Source organism: Apium graveolens, chromosome 7 (genome assembly GCF_009905375.1).
Source record: "Apium graveolens cultivar Ventura chromosome 7, ASM990537v1, whole genome shotgun sequence".
In the NCBI taxonomy this organism is placed as follows: Eukaryota; Viridiplantae; Streptophyta; class Magnoliopsida; order Apiales; family Apiaceae; genus Apium; species Apium graveolens.
In genome coordinates, this window is record NC_133653.1 from 205,732,056 (window position 1) to 205,753,683 (window position 21,628).

General features: G+C 34.1%; 1 long non-coding RNA gene across 1 annotated transcript; it reads right to left on the reverse strand.

Moving 5' to 3' along the window:
- Positions 1-2,601: 2,601 nt before the first annotated feature.
- LOC141672565 (uncharacterized) lies at positions 2,602-4,768 on the reverse strand. The gene is made up of 3 exons (XR_012555598.1): positions 4,594-4,768; positions 3,704-3,778; positions 2,602-2,913 (listed from the first exon to the last, which is right to left on the reverse strand). It is a non-coding gene; the product is annotated as an uncharacterized LOC141672565 (long non-coding RNA).
- Between the last annotated feature and the right edge of the window lie 16,860 nt (positions 4,769-21,628).

The window sequence follows — 21,628 nt, forward strand, 5'->3', positions numbered from 1 at the left end:
ATTTGCGTGGAATTTGCATGGCCTTAGTTCACTATATTTATTCGCTTACGTATTTGCTTGGTCGCTTATTCGTTTTCGTAATAAATCTTCGTAAGCGATTTGCGGTCCTTTCTTATAATTCCTTTATGATTTGAAACCTTGTACATAGATTTTAATTTGTAGAATTCTAAATTCATAATCGTAATGTGATTCTCGTATTCCTCGATAGTCCGCAAGATAAGGTCATTTCATAAAGTTTGTTTTCTCCGAAAATGAATGACTTTTACATACACTTATTTGGTACGTATAATCACAATATCAACTTGGAAACAAAGTTTTCCATGCATAACATAGTGTGGGCTAAAAGGTTTTCCCCGCTCGTCAGGGTTACCATTCATCGAATGTTTTATAAAGTCACAAAAATTAAGATTATTACAATCTCTCTCCCTATCTCCTCTCTCTCTCTTTATCTCACTGTAACTAAAAATACAATCTCTATTATATTTCTCCATCACCATCTCACTGTGTTTATAAAAGAAGTCCCAATTGAAACCCTAATTGAAGAGTATCTTCAATTAATCAAACTCCAGCTTTGAGAAACTTTAATTTCTTGACAAAACTTGGTATTTTTCTTTTTCGATTAGGTTTTATTTGTTTTCTGCTTGATTTTGTTATTAACTCGAGTTTGATTGCATTTTCTGTTTGTTCTTCTCGCAACAAATCTAGAGCTTATTAAAACTTCAATTACCGAGGAGTGTTTTTTTCTTTTCCCTCCTTTCTTCAGCTCTCTTTGATTTGCACGGGGGTGTATATATACATGATCATATGATTCTCTACTCTTTTTTTGTGTTTTCTTGATCTATTTGTGATTTACATAGTTTTATATATTTCCATGTTTTCTTTTATCAGATTTTCATGTTTGTTTTGTATATTACATATAAATATGTATTAAATTTAAGTAAAAATCTGAGCTCATTTATCACTATGAGTAGTTATAAGTTTTGACCTCATTTAGTGTTTTGTATTTTCAGATGGAAGTGCAAGCAATATGGATTCAATGACCAAAGCTAGTTAAGGTGATAAGCCAATGAAAAGAATTAGAAGTGCATGTTCTTTATAACACACTAACATACCTTCTTTTTATAATTTATAAACCCTATTTTGAGTATATGTAATTATTGTCTTGTATGTTAGATTAGTTAATCGTGGGATTACCAACTAGTTACTTGGGAAGTGTGACAGCCTCAACCCCGTGGTCAGGAGTTGACGTCACTAAATATAATAAACCATGTTGTGCAAGACATGCCTATACAATAACAAGACTAAGTCAAATTGATAACCCTAAGTAAGTTGTATTGTAATCTTAGTTTGCATTTTGTATTGTAACATTTAAAATCTGTAAAAATATCAAAGAGCAGACTGGAGTCTTTTTCTTTAAACAATATCAATCCTAAGAATTCTATCTAGAAGAAGATCAAGAAGATCATGCCTCAGAAAAATTATGAAGAAGCTTGGAGTTGAATAAATATGTTTTGAGAAAAATGTTCTAAGTCAAGATCTCTACAAGCACAGATTTAATGTTATAGAGAAGTCATTCGAGAACTCCAGATTGACTTATAGAGAAGTCAGGAAAGCTACTAGAGAACTCATAGATATCGACAAGCCAAATTGAAGACATGAAGATTGTAGATATCGACAAGTCATTTCTTCACTAGAGAACTCAGAGATATCGACAAGTCAAAATTCACTAGAGAACTCTGAGTTATCGACAAGTCAAACTTCACTAGAGAACTCAGAGATATCGATAAGTCAAAATTCACTAGAGAACTCTGAGATATCGACAAGTCAATTATCACTAGAGAACTCTGAGATATCGACAAGTCAATTAGTCACTAGAGAACTCAGAGATATCTATAAGCCAAAATGAAGACATGAAGTGGAGAGATCTCGACAAGCTAAATTCTCTTATAGAGAACTCAGAGACCTCTACAAGTCAAATCAACTATGGAGTATTAGAGATCTCGATAAGTCAATATACTTATCGAGATGTCTAGTTCTCTATATGCCTAACTGGAGATCTCGAGGTAAAATCTCAAAGTACAAATGCAGACCAATTCAATATTCAAGATTAACAATCAACAAACAATCCAACCAGTTGGATTGAAAAGTCTATAAAAAGCAGCTTGAAGAGTGTGCAAGATCAAGGGTGAAGATTAACTGATAAAGGAAGATAAAAGTTAACACAATATGCAAAGATTTGCTAAGCCAGAAATGGAAGATATACTTTTCCTAAAATGGAATGATTAGTGACAGTTTACAAAAGTGAATAACATCTCTTATTATACACTCTGTAAACCAGTAGTTAACTATGATATAAAGTTAACACTAGTCCTTGTTAGTTGTAACAATTTAGATAAGAAAATCTTGTATTCTCTCCAGGAAGAAGCTAAGCTCTTTAGTAACAAAGAGCCTAGAAATTTTGTAGCAAAACATTCTTAATTTTAATATAAAATTAAGTGAGTTTTGAAAGATTTGTGTTCACTTTTATTGCTTGTTTAATTTCAGTATTAACACATCTCACTGCAAGATTTGATTTACTTTGTTCACAACCATAAATACTTCAAGAAAAGCATAAAAACACACAAACACATTCACGCCCCCTTCATGTGTAATTCATTACCTAACAAACCACAATTATAACTACGAGATTATTATTATTACACTAACACGACCCCAAAACCAAGATCCGATCCAGGTTCAAGTATGATTTAGGCTACTCACTAGTACACAACCAATTATTAAAAAGACTGACACACTAACTTATTCAACAACTCATCAGATTGCACATGGTCTAATACAAACTACCTCAGAGGAGCTGGGACCGGAAGGGGCTGAGATTCTGTTCTGATCGGTTCTGATAGGTCTTCTAGGCATCTGCGATATATATATATAACAGGTTGCAAGGGTGAGCATATAATTGCTCAGCAGTACCAACATATGAATATTAGAGTAAAAACGATTAATGTAAACAGTTATAGGAACATAATTATAAAGCAATAACCTGTAAATCATTTCGAATATCTGTCAAGATAAAACAACATTAAAACTGGATATCACTGACTAAAATGATCTTAATAAAACAACGTAGTTGTGTGCTGTGTAAATACCAGAGTCCAATTTTAGCATGCCATTCACATTTATAATTCAATTGTATAAATCACTGTTTCCGTTACGGGAATCACAAAACCAAATCAGATACGAAGTATATATGTGAAGACAGCTGATCAGGATATCAACACCAGACGGCTCCATCTGCCATCCCATAAACCTGTTCCGGAACTCAGAAGACTAGCTAGGTCTCTGACCTGCTGGACTAATCGGTTTAATAGTGTGCGCAACCGAGTTAGCCGCTTACGCAACCTCAATAGGCCACTCTGGCCCATATGTATCCTATATCTGATTGTTTTTATCCAGTTTTCAAATCTCTTGTACATATCTCAGTTTAAAATAATTAATTTTACAGCACGCATAATTTTTGTCCATAAAATCATTTCATTCGGAGATAGGTACCTTTTCGAAGTTACTTTTTCCCAAAACAGATTTTAAACAAGTAATTATAACTATAGGGGATACGTAACTTAAAACGTTTATGTTCCTGTTCAAAAATAAGACAACATTTTATTCATATACGCTGAACTATAAAAGTATGGCCAGGGGTACTTGCCTTGAAAGGATTTCTTGGGATTCCTAGGGTAGCTGCGCTCAACTGACTTTAGTCCTTGCGAACTTTGACTGGGATCTACAGTAACAGAATACCCTAATTAGTTATACCGACATGTTTGATATCCTCGAACCTAACTAACTCTATCCGATAACCCGACTTGTATATATACATATATTCACGTAACGATATATACGATAAAAGAACATTTAATATAATATATTACCCTTCCCGTAATTAAAATAATTTTCCGAAAATTTGGATAGCGACTCCTCTATTTACAGGACTACCCGTTGAAACATAATCGACGTCAAATTCCCAACAATCACAATTTTGCAATCCACATCTCACTACGACTTTTAAATTAAATAATTATTTACGTTCCGAAAAATAATTTTTCGAGCTACTAATCTGTTTTATAAATTTAGGACTCATAAATAATCATCACCGTCCATCGTCGACTCACCGAAGCTTATTGTCAACGACGATAAAATTTGCGGGTACCCGATTAATTTCGGGTTTCCAACGCGAATTCTACCGATTTGATACAATTATTTCCCGCACGAAAACACATTTATTTCACGAATATTACTCAAATAAAATTCCTGTAGAAAAAATTAATAAAATAATATTAAAAAGCAAACCAATAGCCACACGCGCCACATGCGCATAAACGGAAAAAAGGGAAACAGAAGAGCCAACAACAACTGGAACCAGGGAAACGACCGGTGGAAAAATGCCGACACCACACACACATGCAAATTAAACACACACACACACCACCTGTACAGACACATATCACACATATATATACAAGCACATATATATATATATATGTATATCAAAAAAATCATAGAACCAGCTATGCTGGAAAGAACCAAGCGGCGGCTCACCGGAAAACAAGAGCAACGGCGACCTGAGCAAGAAAAAGGAAGAGAAAAGCGGGGAGAGGGAAGAAGAGAAGTGTGAGGGAGAGATTAGAAGGAGATAAAGAGAGAGGAGGGATCGAGAGAGGAGATAAATGAGAGAGAGAGAGAGATGCGAGACGAAAGAGACCACACTAGCATGTTTATCCCAAAAAAAAGAATGACTCAACCTTATGATTAGCCAAAAGCAGCCACGTGTCCTTGCATTTCCTTTATACAACTTTAGATTCATTTTCTGATAATTTAACGAACCAATTGCACTTCAAAATTTTATCGAAATATTGAAATTTTAATACCAAAAATCCCAAAATATTCAAGAGTTAATAAAATAAAATTTTCATAATTTAATATGAATTTTTCAAATGCGCAATATACCCGGATTTAACGAATTAACAAATAAACGTACGGGTGAATTTAATCATAAAAATTCCCAAAATAATTTTTAAAATTCTCGAAATATTCAAAACTTAATAAAATATGAGTTTCATAATTTTTGAAGCATCCTGGAATTAAATACTGAATTTACAACTCAATGCAATCAGAGAATCATTTAGGGCTAAATAATTACTAAAATATTGATTTCTAAATTTTATAAAATCCCAAAAATAATTATCAAAATTATAAAACCATAAAAACAATTTTAGAGACAATCCATATATTTATGAAAATAAATCTTCAATAAAATCACTTTTAAACATAAAAAATAAAACAACACAGCTCAATAATTAATTATACAAATAATCCTCGCACACCAATAATCACACATAAATATTAACTAGACAACACACAGCTGACAGAACCAATACACATATTTTCTTTATTAAAATATTCTATAATTACACTTTAAATAATACAAAATATACGATTCGTTATAGGAACTCTAACGACATTTAGAAAATGGTTGAACACAGTGCTAAAGGGAAATCGGTACTTTTAGTATTTGGTTATTTTTTAGGTAAATTATTTTTTTTGATGATATTGATAAAACAAGCTTTTTCTACCTTTGATGGCTTCTATAGTTTCTCATGTTTACTTGAGTTGAGAATTAATTTAAGATAACATGTAACAAAAATGCTAATCCTGACTTGTAAAAAATGTTGGGCTAATTATTGTTACATACTACATCATTTTGGGATAAAAACTGCAAAGGGAATCAAACTGATATTTAATACATCAGGTTTTGTTTTATTAGTTAAGAGGGTGTTTAGTGAAAAAGAGTTCAACAAAGGTGATTAGCTGCTATTGGCCTGCATGGTTGGACTTCTTGGTGTGTGGATACGATAGTTTTTATCATGTACTCTAGTGTTACTTGTTCGAACCAGACATAGCCAATTCAGTCTCAAACCTCACATGTACGTCTTAACTTCAGCTTGATTGAATTGATCTTTATTCATATTTAATATTGCCATTCTACACCAAATAAAAGTTTTAAAAAAACAACTACTCAATTTGATATGTTTTGCTAACTTCAGAATAATTGCACTTTCTTCACTATGATCTGCCTTAGTAGCACTCTTTTTCGGTGATGGAAGTACTTTAAATTTAACTCGCGTCATAGAATTATAAAAACACAAAAGTATATTCAATTATAGCCTGCAGGCTTATAGCCAATATGTGAATGGTAAAGATCACTTCTTTTCTAGAATATATTGTTTAAAATTAAAATTTTGAATAAAAATCTCAGATTCTAAACTACTATTACACTACTAGCAAGCACTATAGTGAAACAATGAATTTATCCTTGTTTATCATTGTACAACTTGTATTTTCTAACAGTGAAACAATAATACCTGTATTTTCTATGACAGAACTACATATGTTCTAACTTCTGATCTCTATGCTATATTCTCAAAAATAATTAGTTTTTTCTCATGCTAACTATTGTCAAAAGAATCTAAACTTCTATTTTTGTTTATTTTACTAGTTGTATACAAATTTTAAAAAAATCTCTTAACTGGGTACTTGTTCTAGATAAAAATTTCATTTATCATTATATGCATAAATACATGATTTAATATCTTTCAATATGTGCCATGATATGATGAGGAGAAGTACACGACAGAATCAAGGCTCCAAAAAGGTCTTAGTCATGTATTTCTCCTTAAATACTAACGCTTCTCTTAAGCAGAAGTCCTTGAATGATCTCTTTATTTTACTTGTTAATCAAGCGACTTAAACCTTCTGACCCCGGTGGTCTTCTGAAGTTAAGATAATCTAGAGTATAGGACAGGTGATGTAGAGTTTTCACATTATATCATTTTTTCTTTTACTAGATTTAACATTGCTGCCAAGTATTAACATATTTTGTTCTTTTTATTTGTAATTATAATATATTTTAGGTACATCATGCTGTCACGAAGGATGTCTTAGACGTTGCTATAAAAATCCATTATCCCAGTGTTGTAGATAGCATTGATATTGACATCGATAATATGAAACTGATTTTAGATTACACAAATCTGCTTCCTGAACAACTGTACATTCACAGTGCTATAAAAGTAAGTGATGTGTACATTATAATGTGTTTTACGATCAAACTTGTTATATAGACCTCTGTAGTTTCTGATATATAAACCCATGCTTCCCCTAGTACCAATAACTTATATAACTTATATAACTTAAATGGCAAGTCCTTATGCATCTATGTTTTGTCTAGTCTCCTTTTTACTCATATAACTTATACTTTTGTTTCTTTGTTATGATATATACTTATTTCCTTGTGTTTTGAAATCTCCCATAAATTTGCATCAGTCTTCCTAGTTCCTTATTTGCTTCAGAACATCATACAGATATGCTCAGGGTATTGGGTTTCAGTGGAAGCTATATTCATTTTGCCTATCGCAACGCCATCGATTGAATCTTCTTCTACATTCCACTGTGCTGATCATTACCACCACAACAGCCTTTTTCATAATGTTATCAATTTTAGAAAGGTACAACCGCCGGGTTATGAAAGAAGTGTTTTGCCATCACCTTTGCAGCCTGCTAAGATTAATATAAATTAGAAAGAATCTGAAATGCAACTTCCAGAACTGGAATAAAGAGATGGTGTACCAATTGTCATCAAAGAAGTTTCTGTTATTTGCTAATTACACATTTTAATACTCTCGTATTGGTGTATTTTGCAGTGTATATTGTATTTTGTGTATGTATTATTTTAAAGCCCATGTTAGAGCTAATTATATATTTTAGTACTCTCGTATTACCGTATTTTTTGTTTTGTATATTATTTTGTGAATGTAATGTTAATTGATTTGATTTGGAGTCAAGTTTACAAAATTAGTTATTCTAGTTGATAGATTTAGTTAAGCTAGTTGATTAATCGATTATAAATGTTAGTTTCTATTTTTAATAGTCTATGTTAGGAATATGTTGTGAACTTGATGATAAATTATACAAAACACCTTAGTAGATTTAACTTAGTGAATTTTGTAGCACTCGACGGATGATCAAATATAGTCCCGATGAATGATTCAATATAGTCCCGACGGATGATGATTTGACATCCATCGATTGAGTAGCTTATGTAATAATAAGTATTGTAGCACATTTCTGCAAACAATTTTGTGTAAATTCTGTAGGAGCTTATGAGTCATGTTGACTACTAGTAGATTGTAGAATAGGTTGATTAATTGTAAATATGAGATGTCTTGTAATTCTGCACAAGTGAAATGGAGTCAAGTGTCAAATAGCTACCCGACGGATGATCAACAAAGCTACCCGACGGATGATCAACAAATCTACCCGACGGATAACAAGCATGTACCTGACGGATGATCAATTCAAATATTTATTGACAGTGACAACACAGTCACATGCGTCGGGTGTTTGCAAAAGGAATGTGGCAGCCTGTTTAGCAGGAAATTGAGAACAAAGAAGCATTACCATTTCCATGCAAGTTATGAAGATTTTCAAGATGCTGGAATAGAGTAATGAAGCAACATGGAGTTAGAATTGATAAGTTTTGTTTTATTATCCTGTCTTATTACCATGTAGACTTGGTGATATATAAACCAACTGTAGCTAGTAGAACAAATAACTAAGCAAACACATTTTAGGAGAGAAATAGAAAAAGCTGTATTTGTCAAGAATTTCTCTGTAGTTTGTTTGTTCAACTTGTAAAGCAGTTGTGAGCCAATTTAAGCTTCACAGAGTTCTCAAATTGATATATATATATATATATATATGGTGGATACATTCAAATCGACCAGAAAGTTTTAAAGACATGTATTTTTACTACTTTGTGTTTGATTTATTTAATCCTTTCATTCCGTACTTTGTAAATCAAAACACATATATATATATCTGTCGAGTTAGAACTGTTCTAAAATCTTAAAAAAGTAGCCAGAATTACATTCAATCCCCTTCTGTAATTCTTGTTGTATTGTTAGGGAATAACAATTGGTATTAGAGCAAGCTCTTGAAGTACAAAGAGTGTAAAGATCACAACAAACATCAAGATGAACAAGAAGGATGTTGGAGTTAAATTCCTTTTGTGGACAAAGACAATTATCACAACTGGAAGGTGAAAATGCACCTACATCTTCTTTCCCAAGATGAGGCCTATGTGGATTGCATAGAGAGAGGTCCTCATGTATCAATGAGAGCTGCAATAGGCAATAAGCCATCTGTTCCCAAGCCTAGGCATGAATGGTCAGATCCTGATATTGAGCAAGTCAGGAAAGACAAGAAGGCCATGAATATATTATTCAATGGAGTTGATGGTGATATGTTTGATAACATCATTAACTGCTGAACAACCAAGGAGGTTTGGGACACCATCCAGATTATCTGTGATGGTACTGAGCAAGTAAGGGAGAATAAGATGTAGCTGTTAATTCAGCAACATGAGCACTTCCATTGTGAAGATAGTGAGTCTCTCATGATATTTTTAGTAGATTTCAAAAACTACTAAATGCTCTGAAGTTGCATGGAAGAGTCTATCAAACAAAAGACTCTAACCTCTGTTGGATTTTAAACGCAGCGGGGGCATGGCAAAACACTTTTACACATATAAAATCGAAATAAAAGCATACAGATCATGAATAAAAATTCGAGGGATCGAATCTAACCTTTAAAAATAATTCGGAGACAACGATCAGAGATCCTTAGCAGTTGCTCCTCAAGTGTGAAGCACTCCACCGGTATCCACCAAGAAAACGATGCTAAGGAGGAGGAAGGAGGTGGAGAGAATTGGGTTTTCCAAACTTTTTGGGTTTTGTGTGGGTTAGAATAAAATTAGGGTCTATAATAGTGTATTTATAGGCAAAATTTTCAGCTGAAATTTTTCCATAAATATTATTATTATTATCCCATTTATTATTCTCATTAATAATTAAAAAACCTTTTAATTATTAATCCTTTTTTTAAACACTTTAGAAATAATTCTCTCTCTTGATTTAATTTCCCAAAATTAAATTCTTTAATTAATAATATTAAGAACTTTTCTTAATTAATTTATAATCAATTAAATCTCATTTAATCAATTATTAAATTTGCCAATTAATTATTTATTTCATAAATAAATAATTATTAGCCATTATTACTTAATTCCTCCACCATTAAATCATTCTCTTTTTATGGTGTGACCTTGTAGGTTCAATATTAAGCCGGTAGTAGAAATAAATAATAATAAAACTATTTTATCATTATTTATATAAATTCTCTAATTTATTAAATATGATTAATTAATTAATCACATTTATTCTACATCGTGAGGGATACTTCTCAGCATATCGCGACTATCCGGATAATATGAATTCACTGCTTAGAATACCAAGAACCTATTCAGTGAATAGTTACCGTACAATAAACTCCTTCTACCCTACAATGTCCCGATTAAATAAATACAAGGCATGGATCTCGTGTCAAGCCTATCTAATTCAATCACTTGCTTACCATTTACTATGCGTAGTTCTATGCAAATTAGAAACTCCTTTCTAATTTCATTCACTCTGGCCAGAGATTCCTGAACTAGCATAAGTGGATCAGCCTTGAACATTCGCTTCCTTCACTGGAAGGGGTAGATCCTTTATTGATCATACACTATCTTCGTGTACAAATTTCTATACCCAGAAGAGCCCTAATAATTGTCCCTGGAGACTAAGAACTAAACCAAAGCATAGTTCAGTGTACACAAGATGACTATGATGACCTCAAGTCTAAGGATACTTGTACAACTATCACTATATGAACAACTGCTGACACGTGAGTGAACTCCATCAGTTGTTCAGCTGTGCGAGTCATGTTCAGTAAACTTATTCTATAATAAGCACCTACATACTAGCTATAGTGTCACCACACAAATGTCTATGAGAACAGACATCCTTCATAATGAAGCAAGCATAGTATGTACCGATCTTTACGGATTATTAATTACCAGTTAGTAATCCTATGACCAGGAACTATTTAAGTTTAGAGTTATCATCTTTTTAGGTCTCACTATTATGATATCATCATAATCCATAAAAAGCTTTACTCTAAACTATGGTATATCTTATTTAAACACTTAAATAGATAAAGTCCACAATAAAAACAAAACAAGTCTTTATTAATATCAATAAAATCAAAACAGATTACATAAAAGTTATTCCTAAATCCTAATACATGATTGGACTTAGGACATATTCCTTTCAATCTCCCACTTGTACTAAAGCCAATCACTCTGGTATCTAATACCCATCCTGTCATTATGATGATCAAAGTGACTTTCATAAAGTAGCTTTGTGAGTGGGTCTGCTATGTTGTTATGTGTGTCAACTCTAATTCAATACAACACAAGAAATGTTATCGCGCTGCCACTAACCCTTTTGTAGACGCATGGTTCATCTACGTTTTTGATAAAATCAAACTCTTTGATTGTCTCATCAAAACGAATGTTCCATCTACGAGAAGCTTGCTTTAAACCACACATGGTTCGCAGTAGCTTACACACTAGGTTTTTATTTCTCTTGGAAAGAAAACCATTTGGCTAATTGCCAGATCTCATAGTCGTAGTAAGCAGCAATCGCAAGCAAAATCCGAACTGATTTTAACAGGGCTACAGGTAAAAGGTTTCATCAAAGTCAATCCATTGCCTTTGTTTGAATCCTTTTGCCACAAGCCTGCCCTTATAGGTCTCCACCTGGCCATCTGCTATAATCTATCTTTTGTATACCGTATACATAGATTCCATTTCGGATTTTGTAACACCCCCAGATCCGGGGTCGGGGATCCGGGTCGTCACGGTCTTTCTCTCCACAATATCACTTCACTTAATTAATAATAATAACCTTATGCTGTGACCCCACACTAACACACACCACAACCCGTTATAGTCTCAGAGATGAAATTTAAATAAGTACAAGTCTTTGAATCCACAATTTAAAAGTTATTACAACCCAAAATGATTACTTGATAAATTTACAGTTAATTGCCATTATCTGCCACAAGTTATAATTATACATAATTTGATTCTCAAAATAGAATGCCTGATCTACCAATGGATCTACCTCTGCAGCTATAGCAGCCACAACATCATCGGGAAGACGCGGGACGCTTCCCACGCGCTTGCGCTGGGTCTGCTGGAGTCTGGCCATCTTTCCTAACTGTTGTTGTGTGATGAAGAAATAAAGCAAGAGTGAGCCTTACAGCTCGCAAGATAATATATAGTGATAACAATAATACAAGTATCTAAATGGATACTTACTAGAATTTTTTATCATGAGTAAGGTAATTACTTACTGGATATAAGTTTTAAAAGAAGATGAAGTTACCAATTACTTCACTATACTTATACCATTTTTTTTAGAAATCTACTTGAACTACTACTGTTCGAAGTATAATAAGATTCACGAGGTCATCCCATAGATGATACCACAAATAAAACTTGAAAATATTTGATCTTTGAAATATTTTGAAAAGAAATGAAGTTACGAGATACTTCATTCAATGGATACACCAATAAAAATGTTTGACCCTGTCAATGCTTCGGCAACCACCCATTAGTAGCCTTTCAATCAAAATGCTACGGGTAGTGTTGCAGAATTATCCAAATGGATGATGAACTCATTACGAGAGTTTGCCGCGCCAGGAAGATCACTTACGATGATCAGTCGTAGTAGTACAACCCCACCATTTTCTACATGTAGAGGAGAACCTGTCGGATTTACTTGTCTACCGAACACTGAACTCCTAAGGAATGGACCGCCTTAGCGGAACTTCCAGGCCATTTGGGCCAATATAATAAGGCTGGGCCGGCGCCACTCGACCACTTACGCCACTCCTAGTTCAGATGAAATCCATGACTCTGAAACGTAAAGCTCGTTCCCCCTTTCCCCAAGTAGAACTTGTTGATACGGCTCCACCAAGAAGTCGTATCTAGTTGGAAAGGAAAACTCACTGATATTTCCCAGGCGATGCCTGTTAATGGATTAACTTGTTCCAAGAATTTTACTTCCCGAGTGTTGGGTAAGTAATCAATTCATTTAACAAAACAGCAACCTTGTTGCGAATATAAAACACACCACAGAGCCGGATCTCTCAGGTTTTGAGCGAGTATTTAAATCCCCTTAAAAGGAAGATCTTAAATATAAAAATGAGTTTTGGGATCCGCTCTATCTTTTAAAAATCATTTTGAAGACTCGAAAACACTTTATAGAGTGTTTGGAGTAAAGCTGATTTAATGAAGTAAATCAGTCCCCAGAATATTTAGAAAATGACTGAATATTATTATTTAAATAATATTCCCATAAAGAATAATCTTTATAAAAATAATTGAAGTAAAAGTATTAAAACTTATACTTGAAACGAGTATTAAATAACCAAAGATATACTTATATGAAAGTACTATCTTTATTTGAATAATCGAAAATAAGTTTGATTATTTACACCTTATTCTTTAATAAAATAAAGAAAAAATCTCAGCAAATAATCGGAGTCATAGATCCTCAAATGAATATTCAAAAATATTCATTAAACAATATAAACTGAGTCATAAGCCCTCGAATGAATATTCAAATAATATTCAGATAATAAAATAAAAGGAGTCATAAGTCCTCGAATGAATATTCAAAATAATATTCATTTAATAAAATAAAAGGAGTCATAAGTCCTCGAATGAATATTCAAAATAATATTCATTTAATGTAAAGGAGTCATACGCCTTCGAATAATATTCGAAATAATATTCAATAATAAAATAAAGTTAAAGTTATCGAATAAACCTTATTCGATTAATAGTTTTGAAAACTATGACCATATATATATATATAAGTATATATATATATATTTATATCCATATATACAAAATCTACTCGGGATCCTCGACTCCCGGTTTTAGAAAATATTTTCACCTTTGGGTCCCTGTACTAAGGGTATATGCAAATTACCGCTATCCTCTAGCATAGGTATTATCAACTGAAACTACAGATATATATGGAAAGAATACGAAACAGGCATGCATATATATATATACCATAGCAGCATGCTTCAATATATTGCAACATTTGCTAATTAACCAACATGCATCTATCGCAAGATAATGCAAATACATATATTCATCACAACAACAGTTATAACGGGTAGAAAACTTACCTGAGCGACTGGGGGTTACGAATGGCTCGGGACGAGTCTGGTAACCTATAAACAACAAGTAAGTTGGAATTAAACCAAAGTCACTTGTAAATCTATTCTTTAACTAACTTAGACTCTAACGCTTGTTTTGCGCTTACTGATTCGCTTAAGTCACTCGGGTACCCTCGGCTCCACCATTTTTAATAATTTAACCTTTATGAGTTTTAAAGCGATTTCTTCGCGAGTGTCTTACCAACTGCCTAACACACTTACCATAAATGTTTCATACATTAATTAACCCTTTTTGGTCTTTAACCTATGTTTCAAAGTAAGGCGAGGGGAAAAGTTTCGTTCGCGAAACGCCGTTACTTGAAACGGTCGTTTCTCCTAAACTGTGCATCGGAATCGAACGAACTACATATCAAAACGAAGCTCGTAACATGAGCTATCTAAACATGGCAATGGTCATAATCTAGCAGGGGGTTCTCGGGTCCTAATGTTATGCACAAAAACAGTCTAAAGAAAATCGGACGTTACGACGGCTATGTTTACGCGATTTCCCAATTTTAAACCATTCAAAACCAACCCAATTCAACCTCAAATCCAACATACAACCAACATCCATCCTTATCACATCATAACAACCCCAACCAATTCAATTTTAACATTCATACTTATGCCTAAGCTTAACTTTAACCATTCTTAAGTTCTTTTAATCAAAACAACAACATTTACCATTCCAATTCAATACCATTTCAAATCCCAAACTCTAAATCACAATATCAAGCTACAATATCACCCTACTAATCAAAATCATCTTATAATACATAGGAATCTAGGGTTTGGAGATGATATACCTTCCTTGAAGTGGTGGGAGGAGCTAGGAAGCCTTAAGAAGCTTTGAGAAGTCTTAGGAATGCTTGGATCTTCAAGGAAAACAAGAAAAATTTCAAGTTAAAAACTTGAAAACACTATTCATAGTCTTCTTCTTTGATTAAATGAAGACGATGGAGAAGGAATTGATGGCTTAAACTCATGATATAGCCCTAACTAAGCATGAAGATGATTAGGGAATTAACTCACCAATTTAGGAAGCTTGGATCTTTGATTTTTGAATTTCCTTGCCTTTTGAATAGTAAAAAGCCGAGAGCAAAGATGAACCATGCCTTGGTTGCTTTTTGATTTTGATGAAAAATGATTTTGCTTGGCTTGGTTGGCTTGTTTTTGTGTTTGATTTAGTTAATTACCTTGTTGCCCTTGAGTTTGTGTGGTTCTCATTCAACCACACCTCCTTCCTTCCCATGTCATGCTTGTGTCATGTTGTGATGTCATCCTTCCCTCTTTGTCCTCCTCTCATTGGTTGGGTGACATCACTCACTCTAATCTCTTTGATTAACTTCCTAATTGTTTTCCTAATGACCGCTGATCTGTTATACGGTTCGCTTAACTTTCGTTCTCGTTTATCGTTTGAGGGATCATACCCGGGATCTTATTACTTAGGTTCTCTTAACCTTTCTCAATATATTGTATTCCTTTTATGATCCTCTCTTATAATCCTTTAATTTAAATCCTTTTTATCCTGTTACCTTATACTCAATTCTTTCCGTATCTATTGGATTTCCGGGAAAAATCAAAGTGTTCGGAATTGGATTCTGACGATCTTTACATACACTTATATACCACATAGAGTACTAATAATATCCCATAAGATCAATAACAGAACCCCTACATAGCGTGGCATGAAAATTTTTCTCATTCAGCAAAAACACTATTCATAAGGGTTTCAAAAATTTTCCAAAAATTGGGGTTATTACAGTCTCCCCTCCTTAAAAGGATTCCGTCCCGGAATCAGATAGAAAACAGTTGGGGATGCTTTTCTAGCATTGTGCCTTCTAACTCTCTAGTCAATTTTCCCCATTGTGGTCCTACCACCAACTCTGCCTAGTTTGATAATCCTTCTCCTAAGCACTTGTTCCTTTTCACTCTATAACCCTTCCTGATTGCTCCATCTAGGTTACGTCGGGTTGCATATCTATGCGCTCATATGCCTCTATTTATCTGGCATCTGAATTACACTTCCTTAACATTGATACGTGAAACACGTTACGACCTGCTACATGTTCGGGGTTAGGGCTAGCTCATATGCTAACTTCCCAAACGTCTTAATATATCCAAGGGTCCAACAAATTGTAGACTTAGCTTTCCTTTCTTTCCGAACCTCATCAATCCTTTCCAAGGGTTTCCAAGGGAATACCTATAACATTACTAGGCCCTCTATTTCATACTCTTTGCCCTTTTTGAGTCAAATCAGCATACCTCTTATGTCCATCTGGGGTTACTACCATCCGTCCTCTGATTAGATCTATCATATCCTTGGTCCTTTGGACTACTGCGGGTCCGAGCATCTTGCGCTCTACAACTTCATCCTAACATAAGGGAGATCGACATTGTCTTCCCTCTAGGATCTCATAAGGCGATATCTCAATACTGACATATGATCTATTGTCGTGATATAACTTAATCCACGTTAAGTGATCATTCCAAATTCTTTCAAGTCTATTGCACATACTCTCATTATAGCTTTTAGCATTAGAGCTTTTGCTTCTCAATACCCATTCTTTTCCAGTTCGTAATCGCTATCACCTTCTGTTCCTAATATTATACTGGTTATACTTTTGCTCGTTAGCGTTCTATAACCTTTTAATAACCACGTCAACCTTAGTATCACTAATGTGTTTCCATTCCGCATACTACCACCACTTTATTACTCCTTTTTCAGTTGTTTCTATTTTCCAAAATTTGATCAATCAAATAGAAGTAAAGGAATTTGTTGAGAGATCACTATGATCATGAACACTTGTTATATCGCATAGTTAGTACAGAAGGTGGCCAGCCTTTAGTACTTGACAAGCAACTAAACAATAGATGGTATCCTACTAGGCTTCTATCACAAAGATAGATAGTCATTCGGCAATACCTCCCCTTCTGGAAGGGTTGTTCTTCTCAGCTTACTTGAAATGAAAAGAAGAGAAAAGAACGAACTGAAGAGAATTATATATATGTAAAAACAAAACAAGTCTTTATTAATATCAGTGAAATCAAAACAGATTACATAAAAGTTATTCCTAAATCCTAATACATGATTGGAATTAGGACATATTCCTTTCAACCTCAAGTTCCTTAGATCTCTTCCAAAGAAGTGGAAACCAATGACAATCTCATTGAGAAATTCTCAGGATTACAAGGAGTTCACCTTGGAGAGACTGTATGGCATCCTGAAAACTTATGAGCTTGAAATAGAGCAAGATGAGAGGATGGAGAAAGGAAGAAAGAAAGGAGGGTCCATAGCACTGGTTGGTAGCTGAAAATGAAGATCATTTGAGCCAAGATGACATGGATGATATTGATGAGCATTTAGCATTCCTTTCCAGAAGATTTGCCAAGCTCAAGTTCAAAAAGAACTTTGGAGCAGCCAAGCCAAGTAGAAACATGATGGATAAATCCAAATTCAAATGTTTCAAATGTGGCTTGGCAGGGCATTTTTTCAGTGAGTGTAGAAAGTCAGATTCCAACAAAAAGAAGTTTGAGCCTATTGATTACAAACAGAAATATTTTAAGTTTCTCAAGAAAAGGAAAGGGCTTTCATTACACAGGAAAATGATTGGGCAGCTGATGGATTGGATGAAGATGAAGATGTAAGCTATGTCAATCTAGCCCTGATGGCCAAGTCTGTTGAAACAGAAACAAGTTCTTCAAGTAATCAGGTAATCACCACTAACCTAGCACATTTATCTAAAGTTTAGTGTAATGATGCAATCAATGACATGTCTACAGAATTATATCACTTGTGTGTTACACTTAAGTCCCTCACTAAGGAAAATGCTAAAATTAAAGAAAACAAATTTTTTTTAAGTGAGAGGGAATAATGTGCTAGAGTCTCAGTTTATTGAATTTGAAAAATTGAGAATTGAGTGTAAGATTGCTAAGGATGAATTAACTGAGTTCTTAAAGAAAGAAGAGATTTTAAAGAAGCAGCTTGAACGAGAACATGAGGTGATTAAAGCATAGAAATCATCCAGAGATGTCCATGCTCAAATCACTAAAGTTCAACGTATTGAGTCCTTTTGTAATGCAGCCTGGAAAAAGAGTAAGGAGAAACTGGAATCCAACCTGGTTGAAGGACTGTTGACAGATGTGGACTCGATGGATGATGAGAATCATCCGTCAGATAATCAAAAGGAATATCCGTCGAGTGACAAAGAGCCACATCCGTCGGCTGTGAGTAAACCTGTGAGCAAAGCTAAGCTTGCCAAGATGAATGAAAAATATGGATCAGTTTCCAAAAACTTTGTTTCAAGAGAATCAAGTCAAGTGAAGAAGGAGAAGAAAGTTAATGTTGGTCATCTGTCCATCAAACAATTGAATGACAGATTAGAAAAGATTGAGGTTAAAATAGAAACTAAAAAGAAAAACAATAGAAATGGGAAAGTAGGAATTAACAAGCATAATAACTATACACGTGATAAATATGCACCAAGAAAAATCTGTGTTAAGTGTGATAGTGTTAATCACCTATCTGTTAATTGCAAACTTGCCATGCCTACTCCTATGACTGTGCCTCCCACTTTTCCCAATATGACTACTATGTCTACCATGCCTATGAATGCCATGTCTACTCAGAATATGAATGCACAATTTGCTAATATGCCATTTACAACTAATCCTTATTATGCTACATTTAGTATGCCTCAAATTCCATTTAGCATGCCTTACTGGAATAACATGTTTGCAAACAACATGCCTTTTCCTGCTAATCAAAATGTGCATGATAATTCTATTTTAATGACTGGTTTCAAAGGTCCAACTCAAATGACTAAGGATGAATCAGAAATTCCCAAGTCAAATGAGATCAAACCTAAGAAACCAAAGAAGAAAGCTAACAAGGTAGGACCCAAGGAAACTTGGGTACCATAATCAACTTGATTTGGTTTTGATGTGTGCAGGGAAACAGAAAGAATCTTTGGTACCTGGATAGTGGTTGTTCAAGGCACATGACTGGAGATTCTACCCTGCTCATAGAGTTCAAGGAAAGAGCTGGCCCAATTATTACTTTTGGAGATGACAACAAGGGTTATACTGTGGGATATGGCTTGATTTTAAATGACAATGCCATCATTGAAGAGGTAGCCCTAGTGGATTGTCTCAAACACAATTTGTTGAGTATCAATCAGCTTTGTGATAAGGGCAATTCCAGTAACCTTCAATTCAGAAGCCTGTGTTATGACAAACGAAAGAAGCAACAAAGTGGTTCTCACTGGTGTGAGAAAAGGAAATGTGTATCTAGCTGACTTTAACTCATCTAATGCAGTATCTATCACTTGTTTTCTCAGTAAAGCAAGTCAAGATGAAAGTTGGCTATGACACAAGAAGTTGTCCCATCTAAACTTCAAGACCATGAATGAGCTTGTCAAGAAAGAACTGGTTAGAGGCATTCCTCAAGTGGAGTTTTCTGAGGATGGATTGTGTGATGCCTTCCAAAAAGGAAAGCAGATCAAATCATCATTCAGAAAGAAGCTTGATTCAACAATTGAAGAACCTTTGCAATTGCTACACATGGATTTATTTGGACCAGTCAATGTGTTGTCCATCTCAAGGAAAAGATTTTTCCTAGTAACTGTGGATGATTTTTCAAAGTTTTCTTGGACATATTTCCAAAGGTCTAAAGATGAAGCTAGTAAAATCACCATCAATCACATAAGGCAAGTCAACAATTATCCTGATTTTAAAGTAAGGAGAATCAGGAATGACAATGGAACTGAGTTCAAGAATTCTGTGATGAGATCATTTTGTGAAGAGAATGGGATAATGCATGTAATACCCCCAAATCCAAGGTCGTGAATTCGGGTCGTTACGATCACTTATTAATTAAATAATTCTCTTTTCACAATATTACTCGACCTTTTATTCAAACTCACACACACACAGGTTATATGCTTGGAAACAGTATCAAATAAATCATCTCCACTTATCTACCTGACGGGGCTGGCGCACAAAAATCCTACAGAACTCACGAGCGTTCCTTACCCGCCTACGGACAACAGTCCTGGTCTGATCCATGCTGGTAGTCTATTGTGATATGATATATAAAAGCAAGGGTGAGCATTATAGCTCAGCAAGGTATATATCCCCCATAATTAAGTATGTAAGGGTAAATAAAACCAATAATTATACTTTGTATCTCCAAAGCGTTCTGAAAGTTTATATACTTGTCAAATTTATAATATTCTTAAAATCAACTACAATAGTATATCCACTGGATACTTGTATTCATCTCTTTCTCAAAATCATTTTATACTCGTACTCATTTTATTTCAAAATCTCAAGATGTTACTCGAACCAAGATTCTCAAATGGGTGTGGTATATAGTCATCAACATCCCAATTTAAAACTCAGCCTTATTGGCAGATTTCTCAAATGGATTTGATATATATTCATCAATATCCTTGTTTAAAACTCAACCTTATCGGCTCTCTGTTGTATATTTCACAACAGTTTTTCCAAAATGGAAGAAAGGGACTATACTGGAATAAACCACGTATCGGTGATCAGCCGAATACGAAATTTTCTCTACTAGTAGAAGGAATACAAACCTAGCCGCCTTTGGCTCATCAAGACACTACACGGTGGTTGCCCATTGTCGTGCAAGTCCTAAAGTCAATGGTCACATAGACCATATAACCGTACAATGTGCCACTCCGCGCTTCAATAATGCGCCACTCCGCGCCTGGTCACTGCCCGATGCCGCTCCGTGCCGGGAAGGCCACATTCCAGTCCCAAGACAATTATATCATTTGCTCAAAATCCTTTTTCGAAGGAATAGGTCATTAAAAGTTGACCTTCAAATAAGATGATTTATTCATCACTTTTAATTCAATTAATCTTTGGGAGTTGTCGGAGTTTTGAATTTAAAATCATTTTCAAATCCATATCTGTAGTAGGGTGACACATATATTACTCACTTGTTCTTTATTGAATGAGGAAACAAAACTCTTATGCTTCTAGAATAAGTTCCCTAAGGTTTTGATACGTTTCAAATGATTAATCTCTTTCAAGAGTTTTGAATAATTTAGAAAGTATCTTTGGGAACTATGTCTATTTTTAAATAAGTTTTTAGAAGTCCGAAGATATTAAATATCTAAGGTCTCATAATAATTTAAGAGGGATTCAATGAATTGATAAAATCTTATAAATAAAACATCTCTGTATAAGGTTCAATGAATTGATAAAAACCTTATATATAAAATATCTCTGAATATGGTTCAATGAATTGATAAAAACCTTATATATAAAATATCTCTGAATATGGTTCAATGAATTGATAAAAAACCTTAAATACAAAATATTTCTGAATAAGATCCAACGAATGGAGACACCTTAATCAAATAATCAA